This window comes from Lathamus discolor, chromosome 2 (assembly GCF_037157495.1).
Source record: "Lathamus discolor isolate bLatDis1 chromosome 2, bLatDis1.hap1, whole genome shotgun sequence".
Lineage (NCBI taxonomy): Eukaryota > Metazoa > Chordata > Aves > Psittaciformes > Psittacidae > Lathamus > Lathamus discolor.
Window position 1 is genome coordinate 13,352,381 of NC_088885.1, and position 23,326 is coordinate 13,375,706.

The 23,326-nt window shown below is 42.0% G+C and overlaps 1 protein-coding gene across 6 annotated transcripts in view; it reads right to left on the bottom strand.

The window, feature by feature from the left end:
• PDE1C (phosphodiesterase 1C) overlaps positions 1-23,326 on the bottom strand; it is a 290,962-nt gene that overhangs the window by 187,148 nt on the left and 80,488 nt on the right. The window lies entirely within an intron of this gene.

Consider the following 23,326-nt stretch of genomic DNA (forward strand, 5'->3'; position numbering starts at 1 on the left):
CTTTGGAATCAAGATGCTATTACACTACAGTCCTTTAGGAACAGATCTACCTTTGCCCTTCCTTCGGATATATACAGTGCAGTGTCATAAATCCACCAAGCTGCATCTTAAACACAACCTGTGCAGACCAAAGAGGTATCTACTAGCTTCATCCATGCCTCAGTGTTTCCTTCTCACCTGCTATCTTCATTTTTAGAAGATATGCTCAGCATCAATCGGTTCACTCATACAAATATCTGAATTACATGTTTGAAGCATCTGCCACCGTAATAACTCAATCCCGATCACTTCCTAAAAGGATTATTATTCCTTTTGGATTCCCATGGTTTTAAATGTTTATTGAGTCTTGAATTATCACTTTTCTATATGTCAGTTGTGACCACCTGCACAGAACCTGAAATTGTATCCATGTGCAGACATCTGTGTGTGTTTTTGAGTACAACGGTGAGACCAAGCACAGGGATGTTCAGGTGAAAAAGGCAAGCACTACAAGTTTAGAAAGAGCCGGTACAAAGAGTGCACAGACAGCCCTAAGAAATTCTGTTACAAGCCAACAATCTGAGAAACCTTTTAGCTATGTGATTATACCTGTTTCCATACTGCATTGCACACTGAGGTCTTTTCCTAAGGCTATTTCAGGGGTATCCATCCCTTCTTGTATTAGGCTGCTCAGCGTAGCAACCAGAGCAGATAAAGTCTGTAGTGCTACAAGGCCTGGAAATAGTCTTACAACAGTGATTTGGTTCAGTTTCCACATCTTCACTCAGACACACTGGACACAGATATTAGGAAGTACGAAGCTGGAAATAGCAGCTCTTCTTTATCAACATCTCATTTTCATCGTTGTTCCTCTACTGTGAGGCACTTCTGTCTCCAGCATTGGAATGAAGCAGCATCATTCTCCCATATTTTCCTCAAATGGTCTTTGTGTTTATTTTATAGCTAAATGTGTGTTCTGAACAGGGTATTGGGAGCATATTATGCACAGACTCTGTGAATACATTTTAATGACAAGTGATAAATATGCTGCCACCCCTGAGTATGTAAGCGTGACTTGGGGCCTGTTGTGCTTATAAAACATATAGTGCTTGGATTTGGCTGTCTGTAAAAATACAATATTAATAATCCAAAGACTCCTGGAAGTCATCTCCCGTCTGTAGGTATGGACAGGGAGAAAAAGAACTTCCCTATTTTCACCAGCTCTGACTTCATGCTAGCAGGGCCACGCTCCATTATAACATGTCCTGAAATGGATACAGCGAAAGAGTCTGAGCAATTCTAACCTGCACGACCTGACAAATTGTGACTCATGCTTTTAATCAGAGCTCAGAAACAACATTTTGCTGCAACATTTCATCTTGTGTTAAGAGTGTGTTAAGAGGAAGAGAGTAAGGGGAAAGCTTTTTCTGCTTTCAATTGGAAAATAGGTTATACAAGCTTGCAGAGAATGAATTGTGTACAAATAATTATTAGAGTTGATGATATCTGTTGGTCTGATTTAGCCTGAGATTAGTATTCGAGTAAATTGTGGAAATCAAAAGTTATGGCTTAAAGACAGGAAGGGAGGGAGGGAAGGAAAGAAGAGAAGCACAAAGCATTATGTGAACCCAAAACAATCAGTGGTAGGACGTGCCACACCTCACCCCAAAAGTCCTTCCCATGCAGAAACATGGGAGAATGAATATTACTTTGCTTTACTTGCAAATATCCCAGTGACCATGTCAAGAAATTTAATGTACTACCTTTCAGTAAAGTCTTAATCAAATCTGTAATTTCCCAATATATATGTGACTGCGTTCCCACATGCAAGCCTAAGATTGCTCCCAGAACAGGCATCTGTAGTAGGATTGGGCTGCTTATTTCCTCATGGTGGACCTCACATAGGCCTTTTGTCTGTGTATTAACAGGCTCGAAATTGAAACCAGGTGTCCAGCTTTGTAAACTGTGAAGTCCTTCTGATATTAATTACACAATTACATTAATACAGAAGGCAACAAAATTATTTAACTTAATCTGCAATTTTTTTAATATTAGTTTTAGTTTCATTTTTCAGCAAAGATTGATCATCTTAGGACACAGAGAGCTCCTGAAGGGATTCCAATCTTCTCATTCGTATTGGAGGGCATTAAAAACAATCCCGTATAAATATGAACTCAGTCCTATTGACTTTTATACGATCATAGAATGAAGCAGGTTGGAAACGACCTTTAGAATCATCAAGTCCAGCCATTCGCCAGCACTGCCAAGGTCACCACTAACCCATGGCACTGAGTGCCTCATCTACACAGTGTGTGAACACTTGCAGGGACGGTGACTCCAGCACTGCCCTGGGCAGCCTGTTCCAATGCCTGAGCACCTTTTTGGGGAAGAAATTGTTCCTAATCTCCAGTCTAAACCTCTCCTGTGCAGGCTGAGGCCTATCCCTTGTCCTATCACTTGTTCCTTGGGAGAAGAGACCAGCTACCTCCTGACTGTACTACCTAGAAGCTCAATTGAAAAGCAAGCCTGCCTGCATGTAACGAAGTTGCCGCCTCCCTTAAGCCTGAAGGAGAATATGCAAACTGTTTACTGTTTAGGAGCTAGGACAGCAAGTTAGTGGTCTCACAAACAGGTACACAGCAGCAGCTACCAACTTTATCAAAAAGCTTCTCTCTGGCAACACTTGCTCATTGAGTCCCCTGGAACTGGCTTTCAAGCTGAAACCTAGATAAGTGTCCACTGTGTGCACTTCATTTCCAAACACCAGTAGGTGACACAGTTGGCTCAGTTCATAGAAAGGTCCCTCCTGATGTCAGACAACTAAGCACACACTGGAGACCCATATATTGTCCAAACAGACAAATCTGCTTAGAAACAAGCTAAACTTCTCACTCCAAAGACACTTGCAGTGCCCAGCAGGAACTTCATTCAGAGTTGCCCTCAGCAGCAGCAGTACTGAATAAAACTGGTGGAAATACTGACTGTTTTAACTGAAGAGTTGGCTATTTGAGCCCAGTGTTTATGGATGGGGAATGTCTCCTCAGAGGCATGAGGTATTTCTCTTCCAAAAAAGAAATGAACCCCCATTGTGGCAGGAAAAACAGACTCTGGGATTCAGTTGGAAGAAGTCCTGTGCTTACATCTCTAGCAGGCTGCCTAGCCTGCACTGCTGTCTCGGTGCCGGCTTCTCTGGAGTATTTTCTCCCTGGCAGTATAATATGGAGCCCTTTAGTATTAGATTATAAAGCACCAATTTGCCCAGGAGCCTAAAAAGGCACAGAAAAAAACCCAAACTATTATTCTTATTCTGAACCAAATAAAATTGGACATTTTAAAAAAGTCACCCATATCACCACAGCACTAAAATAATACTTAAGGCCCCCTGACTCTGGTAATCTTCCTGTCCAGGAAGATTACACTTGTGAATCACTGAGGTGTGCAGACTGTAAGCAGAATCTGATCTATACTCAAGGTATACGACACTCATATAATACTCGTTTACGTACCTGTAGTAGTCAAGTGAGTCAAGATACTCATACACTTCTAGATTTGGTAGGATGAAGCACTCGAACCTTACATTTGCATGCCCTTCAGTGAAGCATCTATAATAGGTACATACTTTAAACAGGTTATAGAAAAAACAGCAGTTGTACACAAGCTTTAATACAGGGAATTAAAATCACGCAACTGAAAGCTCAGCTCAGTAAGAAGCAAACCTACTCCAGATCTGATAAACTCGATGCCTTTAGAGTTTAGGACAGGTGACACACTCAAAATTTGCTAAAGCAAGAAAAATGGCAGTAAGGAGATTAATTTACCTTCTAAGATACCAGAAAAGTGTCACAAGTATCGGTAGTTCCTTTAGAGAAAAATGATCACATCTGCTGCTAGTTGTCATTTACTGTCTTGCACAGAACACAGAGATATAAACAGGTGGGTCTTAAGCATTCCTCTTCAGTTACCACAAGTAATTCAGTGCTGCCCCATCTGACCACAGGACTTTCAAGAGGGTTGTTATGGGCTTTTGGTCAAAAATCAGTCATTTGAAACAGCACATTGTTGAAGGCAATTGGATATCAAAGCAATCTGCAGGTCTCCAGCTTTCAAGGTCATATCAGATATGTGTTCCTAGAGGATACCTTTTTCATTTCACAAACTACTCCGCTCCTAAGGCAACTGTAGCAACCTTCAAAGGCTGCTACAGGAGTGAAGTCAAAATAAACAATTTTCCACCCACAAAGAGCAATCCGAAATCTCTGGCAAGCTGAAGGCTGGCATTCACATGGGTAACCACACCAGCAGGCCCCTATTCCATGAATTTTGAGTTATCACATGGTCTAATAGATGGGCTAAATGTCAGGACTCCCTGAGTTCAGTGAGCAGACACACAGAAGAGATTTCCCTATGTCAATTTAATTCTAAGGGAAAACATAGCCAGATGCAGCAGTTGAAATTCGGAGATGTCCTCAAAGAGCTTCTAACCTTTGCTTCAAAAGCAAGAAAGCTGCAAAACCTCAGACACAGTGTGTTTTTCAGGTGAAAACACACTGCCATTAACAAAGCAAAATGACAGAGAGCTATGAAAGAGGATGACATCCGTATGCATTGATATACTGAGGAACACCACAGGCTTTTGCTCAGATGTATGTGGATTTCTTTTCTTTGTGGTGGCAATACGTTCTACAGATCAGCTGTCTTCTGGAACACGTATTCCCACTGCATAATGTCGCTTACATAAAATTAAACTGTTAAAGGAATAATCTATATAATGATTTTAACTTCACGCAATATTTGGAGGCAGAGCAGTGGAGGCAGATGGAGATGTGCTCTATAGATAGAAAATGGTTCTTCATAGGCAAATGATATTCGGGAAGAACCAGTTTTACTGGTAGTATGCTCAATAGTATCCAAACATAAAGAAAATAAAGAACACATCTTTTATGCTTTTGTGTGAAGAGCTGAGAGCACCACTTAGCATCATTCTGGCTAGCACCATCTCCCAAGAACATCCCAAAACATATTTCCTATCTCACATGTATTTACTCCACTACCATCACCTGCTACACTCACATGTTACTGTGCTTTGCAAGCAACAGGCATAAGCTTGGGCAAATCTTGCTCATAGGAAATAACATCTCTACCCAGATGCCTGCATTTTGTTGCTGCCTTCCTACATCTCACTACAGCCAAGAAAAAGCTTAATTTTTTTTTCTGGAAGACATGCACATTACACAAAAAAGTAGCACCTTATGCTTTGTATGACTGACCAGCATTGTTGATGGGGTGGCAGAAGCACAGTATTTAGAAGAGAGCTGCTCATCCTGGAATAACAGAGCACAGTTCTGTCCAGACACCTCCAGAGCTTTGGTACGTGCAGGTATCACATGGTCCTCATCAACCAAAGGATCATATCGTGTACAGTGATCACAGAGGATGATATACAGATGAATAATGAACCTTAATGAAGGTGAAGAATCATTGCCTGGAAAGTTACCTATGAATGTGATGTGAAAGGAAAAGCTCTTCTGTGTTAAAAGACATACTAATGGTCACTGCACACAGATACTGAAATAAGATATACAACAGCCTGCTACTGCCTCCATATAGGAGATTAATATTTAACAACAAGTAAAGAATTTCCCTTAAGATAAGATTCACAGACCCTTGAAGAATTCCAGGGTCCTCTGCAACCCTGGAGGCCCAGCAGAACTAAGATGATCTAGAAGTTCCCATCATCACTTTTTGCTACTGTCAAAATGCTATCACTGTTTGCATTCTTAAAATACAAACTGAAAAGAGGAGAGAGCTTGTATCTGCATGTGCTTCCATTAAAAGTTGTAGCTGTTGAAAATGTATTTCTTCTTCCTGAACACTCTTGCCAGCTCATTTACAGGGAACCCAGCTAACAGAAGTGCTTTCAACCCAGCATTTCAGCTAGGGAGCCTTTTATATGTACAGTGTAAGTAACAGTGTGCATCAGGTCTCAAAAACATAGATGAGGAATGAGAACAATTTTTATAGCTCTCTAAAATTTTATATTGCAAAGGCGAGTTGTATGCATGTATTGAAGGGAGAATGTGCACCTCCTGGGAGGTTGCAGCTACCGGTGTGTGCTGGGTTGTCAGACCAACAAATCAACAGGCATCATAAATTGGGGTATTTCTGGCAAAATAAATAAATGCTAGAGAACACAGTTACTTATTCCACCACACATCAAACAAGGAGCCTAAAATAAGACTCATCTTAAATGATCCCTTTACATGTCCAGCACTCACATCCAAAAACTGCAGTTCAAGTACTTTCAGTGGAAAAAGGGGCCAGTGATTTTTGCCAACAAAAGAAAAGAATCTGGAAAAGGAGGAAAAATCTGACTTAATCTCAACTGACTCCAGGCACTGCAGTGTCAAAGGACTTAACCATCCTATGCCGCCTGGGTAGTCAGCAGTGGAAGATCTTGAGGTGGGCTGAGCTCTCCCCTTGACCTATGCAGTTGCCTACCTTGAGAGGGAGCAAGAATAATTGAAGATTAACCTGAATCCAAATCTCTGAGCCTGTGGCTTTACTCACAGTATTAACCATGGGGAGAGACGTCTTGCTTCCTTCCTGCTTCTCCAGTGAGATAAATTATACATACTAAGAATTCCATTTGTCTCTAAGGTAAAGATTTTGACTGAATCATATGCCTGCCAAAAATTTCCCTTGCAATCATCCTGATCATGGGCACACATGTGGACTATGTTCACCGCACACTTCTGTGAAGTAAAATGGGTTCCAATAGGGCCAGCAGTATCATCATCCATGTCTCCCTGCCTTTTATCCAGCAACTTATCAGTCAGAGCATCCACTCAAAATGTGTAAAACTTCAGGACACTTTATGACTTGTCAGAGGGTCAGCAGCATTCCAGTCCAGCATCATCTGTGTGGGCAACGCTCTGAGTGAGTCACAGACTTTCAGGAGGTCGGTACTAAATGTACCCCAGGTATTCACTCTTACGAAGCAAAACAAGATGAGGCATCTAAATCTTCTTTCATTTCTATTTTCAGGCTTCTCCTTAGTTTTAGATGATACTTATTTACAGAAAAAAAATAGGTGTTTAGGAGATTGTTTTAACCTGACATGAAAATATTGAGAGTTTCTTTAAAAAATGGAAGATGTGTTGGGAACATCAGAAATGCCATTCTGGGTCAGACACATGGTCCATCACTAACAAATAGAGATACTTACCAGCAGCAACAAAAGATGGAATTTAGGGACAGCACACAGATCTGGATATTTCTATGATGAGTTCATGTAGTTGACCTAATACTCTTTTAAAAGGATTATTTGTTTTAACTTATGATGGGTCACTGAGTTACCAGTATAGTTTGCAAGCAACAGGCACTTGTGTAACATTACTAAATGGATGTGGCCCTGGTCTGTTTAAACAGTTACCCTCTCTTTCAGAAAGTTGGGAAGGAAAAAGAAAGGACCTCAGTTTGTACACTGACTTATTCTTCCTAAGTTTTCTATTTAAACGTGTGTCAGGCTCCTTCAAACTGTTTTTCTAGGCTGAACTGGCTTCTGTTTGTAGCCTCTCTCCTTCGCCTCCTGGGTAGGAACCTCTCAGGTTCCCATCCAGCCATTTCTTCTCTCGCCAACGCGACTGTGTAAAGTGCACTCCTGCTCTCCCTCATGCCACATCTCAACGCAGACTCAGCTCTGTTTCTGATTTCAGTGAAGTTAGCTGAGAAAGTGAGATGGATTTTGGTGGAAAAACAAAGAAATGTAATTCCTGTGTGGAGCTGTAAGTCAATATACTAACAAAACTGCACAAACTGTGGGTGAGTCAAGTGATGGATGTAGAATGACACAAAAATGGAGCAGGATCGAGTTCCCATTAAATTCATCAGGGAAACTTGTATTCATTTCGGTTAGATGGCCTCAGACTTCTTTACAGAGGCACAGTAGAACACAGAGTAAATAGAGAAGCTTTCTTTTGCTTATCCTGTCCACAATGATTTACTTTACTGTAATATTCAATCCAACAATGTGTCTCCATACTGGTATTCAGTCTTGAACAGATACCTGCCTCCTCCAAAGAAGAGTTTGACAGGTATATTTCTAAATGTTCTAAATGTTTGCTGGCCTGTAAAGTGCTGGGCTGAGAAAAATCAGAGAAGCATTGAAGAAAAAGGAACAAAGGGTACTCCTCAGCTTAAACCACTGCACATCAAGTCTTGCCAAGCATCAATACTCTGGTTAGACAAATGGATTGATGTTTTCATTCTGTTAAGATGCTGTCACTGTAACACTACAAGTACCTTTAGACCTCTGCACCGTCTCATCTTCATCTGGATCTGCCTGCTGACAGATAATGTTCTTTGAGGCTGAGTTGTCTGTCTCAGGTAACCACTAGAGATCATCCCTCCCCTTGTAGTACTTCTGAACTGATTAACTCAACTAATGTTGGGTTTTTCTAGTAAGATGAATCCATATGTTTATAACCTGAACATGAATTAAAATCGCAGGCTCTCACATTTATGTCCTTTTAAGAAAAGACAGTTTCTCAAAGCAAAATAAATTAATTGTGTACTAGTAAGGCCACTGGAAGAAGCTGAAAATCTGGCCACATACTCAAGTGCAATGATGCCAGTTTCTAGCAGTTGAGGATCTGGTCCGCATTCTGTAATTAAGCTGAAGGAAATATGCTGCCTATTATGCAGTTAAAACCTTTTTTTATTTTATATGCAAAAATAGAAGTGATCTTGGATAACAAATATTGTCTCTCTTAGTTGAATGTGTTGGAGGACTGTGCTGGCCTCAGCAGTCAGATTCCACATCACTGTGTGCCTTGTCTCCAGGCCCTAGCAGTTTTTCCTCTCTTTTTAGACAAAGATATGTAATTACCCACCTTCTCCTGCCCTTCACAGAGCACATAAGGTTTTATGACTGAAGCATGCTCAGAGCAGAGGGCACTACAAGCTCCATAACACTATTAACAGCAACCAGCTAGATAGGAACACAGCCATGTGAATCAACAATCCCATGCAGTCAAAAGTCCCCCCTTCCCACAGTTTCATATTAAATAGACCTGTTCAAACTCTACCCTGCATAAGCCTGTCCTTTTCCGTAGAGCTCCAAGAACCAGAACACTGCTGTAACTTGTCCTGTTTGCTTCCAGAGTTAGGTCATCCATAATTTTGGACCATTTTATCTATAAAGCAAAATTGTTTTCCAAGGGCTTTTATCAGCAAGCTGGGAACATGCACAAAATGTCTCTCCTTTTACTCTATCTGGACAAGACTTAAGTGGTGTCAGAGAAAAGAGCTTTCTGCACCCTCTTGGCAAGTGTTTACAAGCAAGGCTTCTTCTCTGATGTTTTAAGAGCTCTTCACCATCTCATTCCCTTCTTACCTCTTCATTCCACCACTGAACTGTGTGGTACTGCATGTATACACGTATGTATGTTTAGTGACACAGATAACAGTATAAGGTATTAATATTGTGTTTGAAATGTCAGGCCTATCGGGTGTTTTCACTCAGCAGACAGAGAAGCTGTCCTAGATATTTTTATCTATTATTTAGCAATGACAAAAGAAACAGATAAAAATGAAAATTTGGAATTTTCCTATAAGAAAAAAAAAACAACAAAAAATGAAAAAAGAAAAGAAGAAAATCCAGGAGAAGCAGAATAAAAGCTGAGTGTTTTAAGCTAGCAGCAAGTCCAGGGTTTCAGCTGGCTATGAATGACTATTTCCACAGCGCAGTTTGAGGCAGGGCTTCTTTCTGGTTTCAGTTAATCATTCTGTCAAACAATATATTGGCATAACATTATTTTTGCCATAGAAGAGGAAAGTAAAGCCATGAGAATGCAAGGGATGGAATGGAAATCAACACCACCTTCACTTCCAAGGGCAAATGGTATTTCAGAAGTTAGGAGCACAAGTTCTGTGATCTTGAATATGACTTTCAACTCATTTTCATTGAGTATTCTGTTCCTATGCATCCATTTTCTTAGCAGAAAAGTCAGAAATTCAAGCAAAATTATCTTTCATAGTGAAAAGATACTTAATTTCTCCTGACACCATGGCAAAACTGGGTAAGTTCTCAAACGTTTACGTGAGGCAAAATAACAGCACAGTTCAGAGTATGTAAAGCAGGAAAAAAATACATTCCAATAACTGATAGATAAGCCTCAGTCACCTAAGTAAGCCTGTAAACCAAAATGTGTTAAAATGTAAATGCCTTTGATGTATACCCCTTTAGCACCTGCACTCATGTTGTTTTGGGGTATATAGATGCTTTTACAAAACAAAACTGCAGTGAAAATGTCATCTATCTGTAAGGCCTATGACATGGTCCCCCCCAACATTCTTATCCCTAAATTGGAGAGATAAGAACTTGATGGATGAGCTGTTCAGTGGGTGAGGGATTGGTTGGAAGGTCAGGTCCAGAGGGTAGTGATCAATGGCTCAGTGGGCAGATGGAGATCAGTGACAGTGTATCTCAGAGTCTGTACTGGGACCAGTGCTGTTTAATGTCTTCATCAGTGACACAGTGGGACTGAGTGCACCCTCAGCAAGTTGCTGACAACATCAAGCTGTGTGGTGCGGTTGACATGCCCAAGGGACAGGATGCCATCCAGCGGGACCTGAACAAGCTCGAGAAGGGGGCTCACATGAGCCTTCTGAGGTTCAACAAGGCCAAGTGCAAGGTCCTGTGCTTGGGTCAGGACACACCCCCATATCAGTACAGGCTGTGGGATGAAAACATTGCGAGCAGCCCTGCAGAGAAGCGCCTGGGGTGCTGGTGGATGAAAAGCTGGCAGCAGCAGCATGCACTCACAGCGCAGAAAGCCAGCCATGTCCTGGGCTGCATCAAAAGGAGGGTGACCAGCAGGTCTAACGAGGGGATTCTCCCTCTCTACTCTGCTCTGGTGAGACCCCATCTGCAGTACTACATTCAGCCCTGTACTCCTCAGCACAGGAGAGACGTGGGCCTGTTGGAGCAGGCCCAGAGCAGGGCCACAAAAATGAATAGGCTGGAGCACCTCTGCTCTGAATACAGGCTGGGAGAGCTGGGGTTGATCAGCCTGGAGAAAAGAAGGCTCCGGGAGATCTTCCTGCAGCCTTTCCATACGGAAGGCGCCTTAGACACTTTAAGATAACAGTCTTACAAAATGGGGTATTCCTTTTTGCGCATGGTACAGACAAGAGCAGACTGCACACTTTCAACCACCTAAGCTATATTCCTCCAACATAACCATGCTTGCTCACAGGCAGCACCCACCCCCCATACCTCACCATCCAAGTACTTTAGCAAAGCACCCTTGATGATGGCAGCACCTCCTATCGACATTGTAATTTCACATACCTTTTCACTCCACTAAAAACCTGTCAGGTTCTTTATCACTCATCAAGTCAAGCTGACCTCAAACATCCATAGCAAGAAGCAGCTGAACACTTCCTCCCATGATTTGTACAGGGAGCAATACCTTACTGTCTTGATGAATACTGTGGGATGGCACCTGCTTTATGTGAACTTCAGGAGGATATTGGGGGCTTTATTCCTTCCCAGATTTTGATGCCGATGGCAGCAGGTGAAACTGTAATCCATGCTTCTTAGTTGTCACAGTAAGAGGAAGAAATAAGAAAACTGATTGCTGAGAAAGACAACTACTATTTGTTGCAAATTAGTAAAGTGACTGCAATGTAAGCACTGTACAAACTGAAGTTCAATCTGTTTTGCTGAAGGCTTGGAATTGTTTCTTTAAAAAAACAGGAGGATTTGAAGAGTCTACAGGTCATGGTTAATAGAGAGCTGTGTGATGCAGCATCTCAAAGCCTAGTCTAAGAGCTGCCTCAGGATGGCCCAGCAAATCGCTTATTAGACTATGAGCTGGAGAGCATCCTGAATCTACCCGGGCAGGATGCCTGTAAAATGTCCTGTCCACCACCTTGAGATATGCACAGAATTAATTAACTGGGTTCATATTCACAACAGAAATGCTGATTGCCATTAATTTTGCCTTTGTTTGCCTGCCACAACACTTCTTTTGTCTCTTGTGCTACACCAGTGTCATAGCTCAGCAAGGCTAGCAGCTTACCAAGAGCTTTTGCATCTCCCGCTTCTAGCATTGCTCTGTCAGATTTGCTTATAGTAGTTGACTTCCTGCCTCTGTACTCCACAGAATTATACCACTAATAACCAGACAGCAGTCAGAAAGACTTGAGCCCAGCTGCTTTGATGGTTATTCTCCAGGATGGAAGAAGCAAGAAGGAAGACAGTATTTCTGCAAGTATCTGTAACATCAGGGGGGTTACAGCTGTCTTTTTCATATTGCATAGCTTGATTTAACTTGATCTCCTGTTATTAATGTTAAGCAATCTGTTCACTAACTCAGGAGATACAGAGTTCTTGCCATCATCAGGCTGCTCCCTCAGATAGTCCTCTGTGTGCTCTGCTGAGCTAAGTCCTGACTTCAAGGACCTTACAAGAGAAAAGCCCCTTGTGGTGGATTTAGTGGGGCTATTTGAGGACCACCATGTGAAAAGGGGAAGAAAGCCAAAGGACAGTGTAACAAACAGCCCTTTATGAACAGGTCTTACAGGAGCCACAGTGATGTTAGCTCTTGTGTCACAAACTTAAGCGTTACAACCATAACCCAATACCAAGACATGAATGGAGCCTAAGTAGCCTGTACTGTCTTACTCTTCACCTTTCTAGGGCTGCTTGTATCCAAAAGGCCATCCGATTATACAAGCATCCGTGATTAACCCCAGGTTAGATGTGGGGTTGGTGATCACACTGTTGGGTCCGTGATCATGACTGCAGTACTGCAGTTTGACCTGTTATTTACTAAGTGACAGTATTGAAACGCTGTCTACATAAAAACATCTTTTCAAAGCTTTTGTTGGGAACTTGGAAAAATCAATGCTACACACATTTAAAACCACTTAAAAATCACTCTAAAGACACTTAGGAATCAATGCTATAAAAACCCAAATTAATTTTTCAAAGAATAACAGTGTATCCCATTTACTAAAATGATTAGCTGGGATAGCACATCAGCAAGCGCTCAGAGAATGGAACGTGATGAAATATGCTGTTACAGAACCAACAGAAAGCTATGGGAAACCATAAAAGAGAGTATATGTACCTATGAAAAATGGGTTGCAGCTTGCTACAAATCAGACATAGATAAATATTTTACGTCCAGCCAAACTTCCCTCACAAAACATTTTTGACTGTAGACACTGGAAACAAAAAATATTTAGAGTGTCTCAGAGCAGAGCCCAGACTTATCTTTTCCCTTTTGAATGCTTTTCGAGCCAGTTCTATTCAGCCCTTATGCATGAAAATTCTGTTATGCAAGACACACTGAGATACATTTTCTTGTTGGGAAATAAAAGGGTCTGCACGTGAAGATTTCACCTTTGATGCAGCCCATTACAGGGGTCAGAAAGACATGCAGAACGAGTTATCATTTCAATGCCACTTTCAAATGCTTTAAGGTTATGTGTGTTCGTCATGGAGCGAGTCTGTCCCAGGAGCTCTGCCTCCAGCCTTCTCCTTTGACCTCACTTACACAATGTCTTCTCAGGACTTCCCTTTAGAAAGATGACTGGCTGTGACACAAAGGGAAGATTAACATAGAGAGATTAATTTTGCTGTGTACACAAAAGAAACACCTTAAGAGGAACAGGAAGCATTAAAACAGAATGCAATGAAAGGGCAACAACAATTTAGAAGTTTCAAAATTCATAGAATCCCAGACTGGTTTGTGTTGAAAGGACCTTAAAGCTCATCGAGTTCCAACCCCCTGCCATGGGCAGGGACACCTTCCACTAGGGCAGGTTGTTCCAAGCCCCTGTGTTCAACCTGGCCTTGAACACTGCCAGGGATGGGGCAGCCACAGCTTCTCTGGGCACCCTGTGCCAGCGCCTCAGCACCCTCGCAGGGAAGATTTCTGCCTAGTGTCTAATCTAGACATGACAAATTGCCCGCTTCTTTCCAGTTGCTTTTGCTACTCCACATGACAAGGAAAGACTCTTTCTGCTGATGCCTGCTCAGCACTTCTAAGGTCTGAAGAGATGCAGGAGTTGCCAGAACTCTGCAAGAATCAAGCTAAAGTAAATGCCATCACTGCCTGTGGAGCATCTTTTTTAATTCCTACTAAAATGCAACATTACTATGAAAAAACACTGCTCCTTGGCATCAGGCCCTTATGGTACAAGTTCTGGACAGACAAGAAAAAACATAGCTAAGCCAAAACCAATGAAAATATACCCAAGCTAGTATGGCACAGTGGGTAAATGCTGACTTTCACTGATGACAGGTACAGGGAGCTTTCTTTGCAGTGCCTCAAATTTCCAATCCCTGCTCCAGTATATCAAGGCTCCTGGAATTAAATGACCTCTGACACTCTCCAGCTCCCTCAGTGAATGCACAACTGCTAAAAAGTGGTCTCAAGCAGTAGAAGCAGAAGATCTAGAGGATTAAAGGAGCAAACAGCAACCTAAATATCACTAAGTATCCAGACCTCAGTGGATAGTAAGAGCTTCAAGGAACAGCACAGCTCCTACTGGATTTCCTGGATCACAGTTTCCATTTCCCAGGGAGGTAGCCTGCGGAGTCTAATCTTTCACATAGAAAACTGGGTGGGAGTGTAAACTCACAGTATAAATAGGCTGCTTTCAGAAACCAGAATGGTGGAGAACAACATGAATGGTACATCAGAACTGCTCAGCCAGTCTTAAGAAATAAAACTGAACACTTGACATCAGCCTGATGGGGTCCTGAGGCCAGGGTACCCACGTGAGGTACAGCACACGAGGGTCTGCATCCCATTTACATCCCATTTTGCTTCCAGTAATTGAAGGAGAAGGCTGGTTTAGAGCCATACTTCAGTGTGACTCCAACCAGCCTACTGAAGAAGTGCTGCCAAAGGCATCCTGCTGCATTCACAACAACCATAGTGGGCAATAGCAGCTCCTGAAGCCTCCCTCACCCCAGACATCCTTCCCCCCAGCATAGCTGCCACGATCCTCCTATCGTTCTTTAACTTCATTTCCAGTCCAGCTCTGTGCTAATCGTAAGTGACAGATGGAAGCTGCAATACTTCTCCAGCTCCAGATCATTAAATAAGATGACCTGTATTTCCTGCAGTAATTAGACATTGCTGCAAGTTACCTCTACCTCATCTAAACCAGGGCTGGCAAAAGGACCTCTGTGATCATAGAGCGGATTTTGTTTGTTTCTTTCCAAGTTCAAACCATAAGCACTCATATTTCATCCTTTTGCTATGTTGGAGCATTAAAATTTGGAAAAGAATCAGAAGCAGATAGCCTTTAACTGCAATAATAAAGAATGAAGTGGGTAGCACCTGTATTTTTCTGCGTATACTCTCAGGAAGACATAAATGCAAAGGCTTAGAGGAAGAAGGTGACTTTGGAGAAGAAAGCGTTATCAAGCACATGAAGCAGATGGCCTTGCCATTTTGGTGGATTTTAATTTTTTTTCCCCACAGAAGATCAAGATCACTTGTCTAAGGTTATAAAAGCCTTGCTTGGCTGGAAAGCAAATTGGAGGAATTTGAAGTGGAAATGAATGTGCACATTAGGGAAAAAGGAAGGAAAGGGTGCTGTTACCTGTGCTTTCTCCTTGCCTTTCAACCTTGCTACTGGGAGAGTAGGAGGTGGCTGCTTTCTTTGTGCGATGCAGTAGATGTGTTTTTTATTTGTGCTTCCTCACTCCATGGAGGGATTTGAAGAAAGCACCTCAAGAGAGCTCTCATGCCTTCAGTGACTAGCACTGTAGTTGATACTGCAAGTATTTTCTCCGTCGGCCTCTCCCATTGTGGTTATTCTGCTGTGAGTAATCCTTGGAGCAGGATCCAGACACTGGTGGCTCCATCCCATGGATGTGCCCTGACCACCAGAACAAAGACTCACTCTCCCTCATCTTACTGCAGACTCTTTTGCCCGGCTGGTTTGGCAAATCTGGGCATTTAGAAGGAAATTCAGGAGCTGATAGAATGGAGCTGGGCAGGGAAATGGGAGAGAACCAGATGATATTGACTTTATTAAAGGCTTGCTTCCTTTTTGGCTTTACCTCATGTGTATTTGCCTGAACAGTTTGATGAAATTCAAAACCAGATTTGCAAATACTGACAAAGTCTGTATCTAAGGGCAGGTAGTTCACCCAAAAAAAGCCTGTTCAGTCTTCATCCTGAATGTTAATCCCAGAGCTGACATAAAGTCTCCATATGGCCTTTTTTAATCATATGGGCATCTTTAAAGACACAAGCACAGATGGACAGTTTCATAAGTGACAGTAAAGTAACACTGCATTCATTTCAATGGATTCGTCATTTTTCCTCAGTTTCTTTATCTGTCAGGTAAGTCAAACTGTACTTCCCAGCAGCATAAAGCAAAGCACAGAGTGCTCTCGCCACTTCACCAATGAGTTTCTAACTGACACCTTGGTAAGATCCAATTTCTCTCTTTATCAAAAGAAGCAGCTTTCCCGCAAATGTATTGTACCAGTAACCATCTTGAATTTGATACACTTCTTGAAACAACCATTTTCTCATATTCTGAGATGCTTTCAGTTCTGTGTCACTTTATAGTTGTATGAAATATGATTCGGCAGTCCTAAATGTCTTCTAATCTGTTACACGATCAGAAGAGAGAAGGAGGGAGGGTTTATTCTGTAAAGCCATGAATGTAGTACACTTTGCATAATGTAGTAGATATTATATAGCAGAACATTCAGGGGGAAAAAACCCAACCTCTTACATGCCGCCTGTAAGCAGCGACACAAAAGGGCACAGGACAAAGCCACTGCAGCATGCAAGAATTTGCAGGCTGTTGGTTTCTCCTGGAAGTGAGAGGAGGAAATGAACTTCAGAGATGACTCAGAAGATGACCTCATATTTTTTTCTGTAACAGAACCTTCAATCAGAGTAGCCTGATGCTTACATGCAGTGCAAAAGGCAGGTAGAACAGGTGCTTGAAACTGAACTGCTCACCCCAATGTCCTATCTACCAGTGTCTTCAGCCTGAGCATATTTTAATCCCTCTTCCTCGCCCTGCCAACTCCCGCTCCCAGAAATCCCTCTTTGCAAGATTGGTGTCACTGTTTTAAGCGAGAGATGATATTGCCAGCGGTACTACAAATTTCAAGTAGATTGTGTAACTGATCTCAGTTGACAAAGCAGCTGGTTCATCCAGGTATCCAAGTGCAGAATGACCCTCAGGTAGGCTCCTTTGAAAACAAACCCCAAATTCCAGCCCAGAATATACTCGGCACTTGCTGCCAGTTACCAAACCGTTTTCCATTAATTGCCAAGTGAATAAGCTTTGCAACTTGAAAGGCAGCCACAAGGCCCCAGGACTGTAACATGTCCCTAAATCTTGGGCAGACAGATGGGCTAGCAGTTGATTTGCCATGGGGGCCTGGGTGTTAGTGCTGCTCCAGCCCCTTCCCCCCAGTAACCACAGTGGCTGGTAAAGGCATTAAGAGTGTGAGAACAAGCCTGTTTCCTTTGAACAGCATCAATCCTACAGCATCCCTGGATAGCAGCTTCCAATAAAGAGGCAAAGCAATCTGGTATCATACAGCCAGACCATGGTAACCAAGAACATCTGCCATCGTTTCAGGTACAAAGGAAATGTAAACTAGGCTCTGCCTTTGGTTTTCATCCTCTTTCCTGCAGAAAAGGAAGATGTTCCACCTTTCCTCAGTATAAGCCTCTTCTGTTATCTTCCTATTCCTTAAACTTCATGTGGATTCTTTTCTAAAGCATGGCATTTTGCAGTTGGACTTTTCATAAACTTATACATACCTGTTACCAGGTGAGGGACTAACATCGGCACACTGACTGTAGCATCTCTACTCTAAGATCACCTCACAGCGTTTTCCCATTGGTAACTACTGATGCCAGACAGACATAACTCAAGTAGATGAATTTTAATCATGTTCTAGAAATATGGGCCCTGTAGTGTTTATCCACTGGGAAGGGACGCAGCGTCCCAGCACAGCCTGCCAGCCTTGCACAGATGAACCAGCCTGCCTGCGGCTCTGGTCAGGTGGAGCAAACAGCAGGGCCTCCGCAGCATTCCTGTCTAATCTCCTGAGGTGTTTCCATGAGGCTGGCTACCCTGGTATCTGGGTGCCCTTTTCACAACAGCCCCTCCGCAGCCAAAGCACCGGCACTGGAAGCAATAAGGCCAGCTACAGTTTCATTACGAAAGACAGAAAAAGGTAAGAGACAATGTAGCTTGTGAAAACAGAAAGAATAGCCAGTCTCTGAGGTACAAGCCTAATGGGAGACCCTATGCAGGTGCCTACGATGAGTATGTGACACAGAAGGGATGGGAGAAAGCTGGACTTGCTTATGCATCTCCTACCACTGAGGGTGACACAGAACTCCAGGCTTCTAGCCCCTTTCACCCTGCAGATGTTTCTGCTGGCTTCCCACATCCCCCACAGCAGTTCTGACATTGCTAGTGCTACAGCCTCCTACAGCCTTGCTAGGAGTTCCTTCAGTGGAAGGCAACTGAGGACAAGAGCTAGCGAGTAGTTTGCCTCTCCTACAGTGTCCGCAGACCTTTAAAATACAGAGGCAGAGAGGTTCAGCAGATCATTTATCCCAGTCCTGCCGCTGCTTTGAACTCCTATTACAGGAAGTCATTAAGGAAGCCATACCAATGAACTGAAGTTTCTGCTCTGCCCTCTGGTCAGCGCCTGTATTTTGAAACAATACAAACATTTCTTTATGCATGGCAGCCCAAAAACATTATTTTTTCCCTTAATATTGAATTGTAAACAATGCCAAGCCAAAAACTCAGAGCTGGAAACATCAGCTCATCTTTCAAATGTCCTCCTGGCTTGTGTAAGTCCTGGAAGAATCTCAAGCAAACGTGTGATGCCTCAGCCCACGTGTGTGTTGAGTTATTTGGGCATGTTGGCTAGGGAAGAGGCTGCTGAGATGGAACAGATCTGTGCTGTACCATCATGAACTCACAAAAAGGCACAGAAAAGAGGGGGTGTGTGACTGCTGGGATAGCTCTGACCACCTATACTAGAACTAAGACATGAATTTACTTGTCATAAAGTAATTAAATATCATCAAAAAGTGACTAAAGGAGTAAAGTTTTCCTTCCTGCCATTTTAATCACTATCCCATTCACAAGATCATACTGCAAGGTTTCATCAAAACTCATTGGGTTTAAAAGGATGAATTTAGACAAATGGGGGGTTTGTACACTGATCTTAGGGATGGATCTAAAAGCCTTCTGATCCCTCCAGCCATTTTTCCAGCATTCATGTCCCAAAGGCAGAACACTCTTAACATTACCACTCTACTGCTAGTGTAGCAAGTGATGCAGAAGTAAAAGGGAAGATGCTAACTCAGGTATACAGGAGTATTTCTAATTTTACCAAATTCAGTCTGCCTATCTGAAAATCAACCCTGTAATTTCAATTGGGCACAGTGTTCTTTATCTCATTCTGTTCAGTTTTGCTGACATTATAAGGCTGTACTTAAGAGAAATGCTATTAATTTAGACAAATCTTTAAGTTGAAAGCTGTATTTAGGAATAAATGAAGTCATTTATAACCATGCTGTTTTAAGGAGGCTCGTGTTAGATATGCCTGGGCAAAAAAAAAAAAAAAAAAAAAAACCAAAACAACCATTATCTATGAAAACATTCTATGTAAATTTCATTTAATGGCTATTTCCTTTCAACACTGTTTATAAAATATAATGATACCATTTCTTCAGCCAGAGAAAATGATGAGTTGTAGTACTACAAGAAATGGAGTCCTGAGGATAGCAGGAAGCTAAATACTTTGCTAGGGAGTTATTGATGGTTTTTTTTGCTTTTTACTTATTTAATCTAGTGATGACTTTCCCCTTTGCCCGTTCTGAGCCACGATTCACTCTAACAGCTGGTGACCAGGCAATTACGCTCAGTAAATAACCAAATACCAGGGGCCATCATTTGCATATCCATGTTAATCTGGTTTTCACAGCGCATCCTTTGGTTCACTTATAATACATAAATCCCACAAAGAAAATAGCAGATGGGAATGAAGGTTGCTGTGCTGCTACAAAAGCAAAGCAACAGCCCAAGGAGCCTCAGAAGGGGTCCTGCCCCCTCTACTGAAGAGAGCAGCAGCATCTTCTGCAAGCAGTACTGCTGCTTTCACCAACAGGCTCTGTGAAATAAGGTGCTCAGTGTAAGGGTGAAGAAATCAAGCCCCACATCAGTCTACCGCCAGGGCAGTTCCTGGCTGTGCATTTCTCACTACAGTCAAAAGGAAAACTGATTCCAACACTGCAGAGAGGAAACTTTGGATTTTGAGGCAAACTTTTTCCTCCTTTCCTGTCAGGCCCTGGAGCCTGGTGAAAGGCTGCACTTTGTGGTGTTCTTGACACATCACTGCAAAAGCTGCAACAAATTCCTTTTGCTCTCTATTCAAGGAGAGTTCCACCCACCTCAAGGAGAAAACAGTAGCTCCAGTTTAAATCCAGCCTGCACTTCCTTTGTGCACTACTAAATGGATGCAACTACCTCTTACATTGCTAGAATCACCACAGAATGCATCTTTGGTGTAATTCCACTCAGTCTGGTTCACTTACTCTGTGGGTGAATTTTGAGTCCTTGCATCTTATCAATCTTCTGAAAAGCCTTCACAGTCCATGTGATTCTGCACCTTCCTATGTTCCTATGCGTCTCTTTCACTAAAGTGGATAAATAAACCACCCATTTTGTTTTCAAATCATGTTATCAAATGCCAGACAGACATTGTCTGACCCAAGAACCCATTAACTGACCCAAGCTTTGCTCTCCATGAGACAAATTCTTTTAACAAATTCAAGACTCAAATGCATTTCATAAAGAACATATATATCCATATATATATATAATCCCCTCTGTTCTAACCAGGGCCCTCTGCCTCTGACTAGACCCACAGATACTACTTGAGGTTGCTTAGGGTACAGTGCTGCTTCATCTTTGTACACTTAGAAGTATCTTTATGAATGATATTTCACAACAGGCTCTTGCATGTCCCCTTCAGTTAGCAAAACATCATTGATATGCTCCACATATCAGCATCTGTATTCCTAAAGTTGTCCTGCTTATGTAAAACTGATTTTAAGTCAAGATGTTATGCAGCCTACATCACAGCTGTTCCCTAATTAAATTGGAAACCATAAAATATGATGGAGAAAGTACTACCAGGTTGCTGAAGGTAAATATTCATAGATGAAGTCTGTTCTCCTTAGCTCAAAAAACTATGCCATTTAGAGATCATAACTTCCAAAATTAATCAAAATCTTGGCTGATATATAAACAAAAATTAATCTTAGTTTAAAAACAAAAAAAAAAAAACCCACACCATCACTTAGAAATAGTCTGCTTTAGCTCAAGCTCTGCTAAAATTACCGGAGGTAAAGCTGCCTAACTTGCATCATGTGCAAGAAATTCTATACATACACCTTGCTATATACCTTCTTAGTTACCTGCATTGCTTATCAATATTCATTCCCTTGTTCACATACCATGCTCATTCAAAGCAACTTACTTCATAAGAGCTATTTTCATTACAGCTTTCTTTGAGTACCGTCTCATTGTCCACATCAACTGGTCAGCCCCTGGATATGCACAGGATTCCCACAGGTACCTGCACATCAGTCTCTTGGTGCATTCAAAACAGATGCTGCATCCTCTAGCCACAGCACAGACAAACACAGGACTACAACTTCGGTGATCCAGTGAATTTACTGTATGAGAAGGGAGAAAATGGAAGAGGATTTGCCTTCTGAAACTGGACAGTACTCTTTCCAAGAGCAAGAACTGCCACTTTTACTGTTTCCAGAATCTGCAAGCTAAGAGGACTCTTCTTTTGAGCTGAGTACTTAACAGTCCTTCTCCACTCATAGGTACTTGACAAATACAAGTGTATTGTCCCTTAGGGTGTGTTTTGGCTTGATTGGGGTTTTGGTTGGTTGGTTGTTTCCAGAAGAAATTATCAGAAAGCAGTAAATGCCAACAGCTCTTCAAGTACTCTTACAGGGGTTTGTAATGTTTGTAGCCGTGTCTCCAAAAGAAACACACATGCACACATTTTAGTGTTGAAACTACTTCAGACTGTACTGATGGCTTTTCTCCTTGCGAGACTTAGATTATAATTGTTGGAAGGAGGTTTTCTACTCGTAAAGTTAGCTGAGCTATTGGAAAAGCCTGTTGTATGTTACTGTTATGCTGCCATCCACCAGCATGGAATTTACTGTCCTCTAATAACTATATATCTCAGATTATGAAATATATATGCATGTGTTTATAGAAAACAATTGGTTATTTATTTCCTAACTGAAGAAACATATCTCAATGTGAGAAAACAAATACACCCCTACTTGCTCAACTGGGTGTAAGCTTCACTGCAACACACCTTGTATTTTTAGTTTATTTCCAGAGGGGATGACAGATAACAGGAATATTAATTCCAATGCTGCTTTCACCTACCCAGAATGCTATTTCAAGTTATTGCTCTGTGATTAATACAAAGATTATACTATGCTATGGCTTGAAAGGCTGACCATTTCTCACACTCTGCAGAGTGTGAGGGTTTGTACATGAATAAGAGAAGGGTGAATCAGCATGGGTAGATCAGGGAGTTGTCTACTTCACACATACAACAAAGTGCTAATAGGTTAATTTGCAACTTACTTTTATCTTTACATCTCTAGCACTGGTGAGCCATTTGGCTGAGATCTTTCAGCTCTGGACTTCCAACTGGTTTACACTGCACTCAGTATTTCCATCTTTAAACATGGACCTACTCAAATCAAACAATTGCTTTCGGTTTTAAAACATCTCCAAGTTCAATAGCAGCCCAGTTTTATGTTCAACTCCAAAACATCCCTCACCTGTAAATCCACCAATTCAATGTTGTTTTACATCACAAATCCTTCACTCTTTCATTGAGCACAATGCTCCTGAGGTGGGTATGATGCAGTATGTGCCCATGTAAACTCCTTTGCATGGCCAGGGAAGATGTGCTCCTCCACCCCACCACTGCCTCAAAGGACAAGGGGCAGATTTTCACACTGCTCGGGACAAATGCCTCCCTACTCATGAAGATCTATAAATTGGTATTATGGGTCTGAAATGACTGCATGCAGCTTCTGCATCATGCTGTAAGACAGAAACTTTCCTGCTGCCCCACCATTCTGCAACATCCAGGCCACCTCAGAGGTCTGCACATCCACATCAGCTCTCCTCCAGTGGACAGCAGAAGAATTCCACAAAGCCATGGCACGAGAAGGATACCCACCAAAAAATGGTACATTTT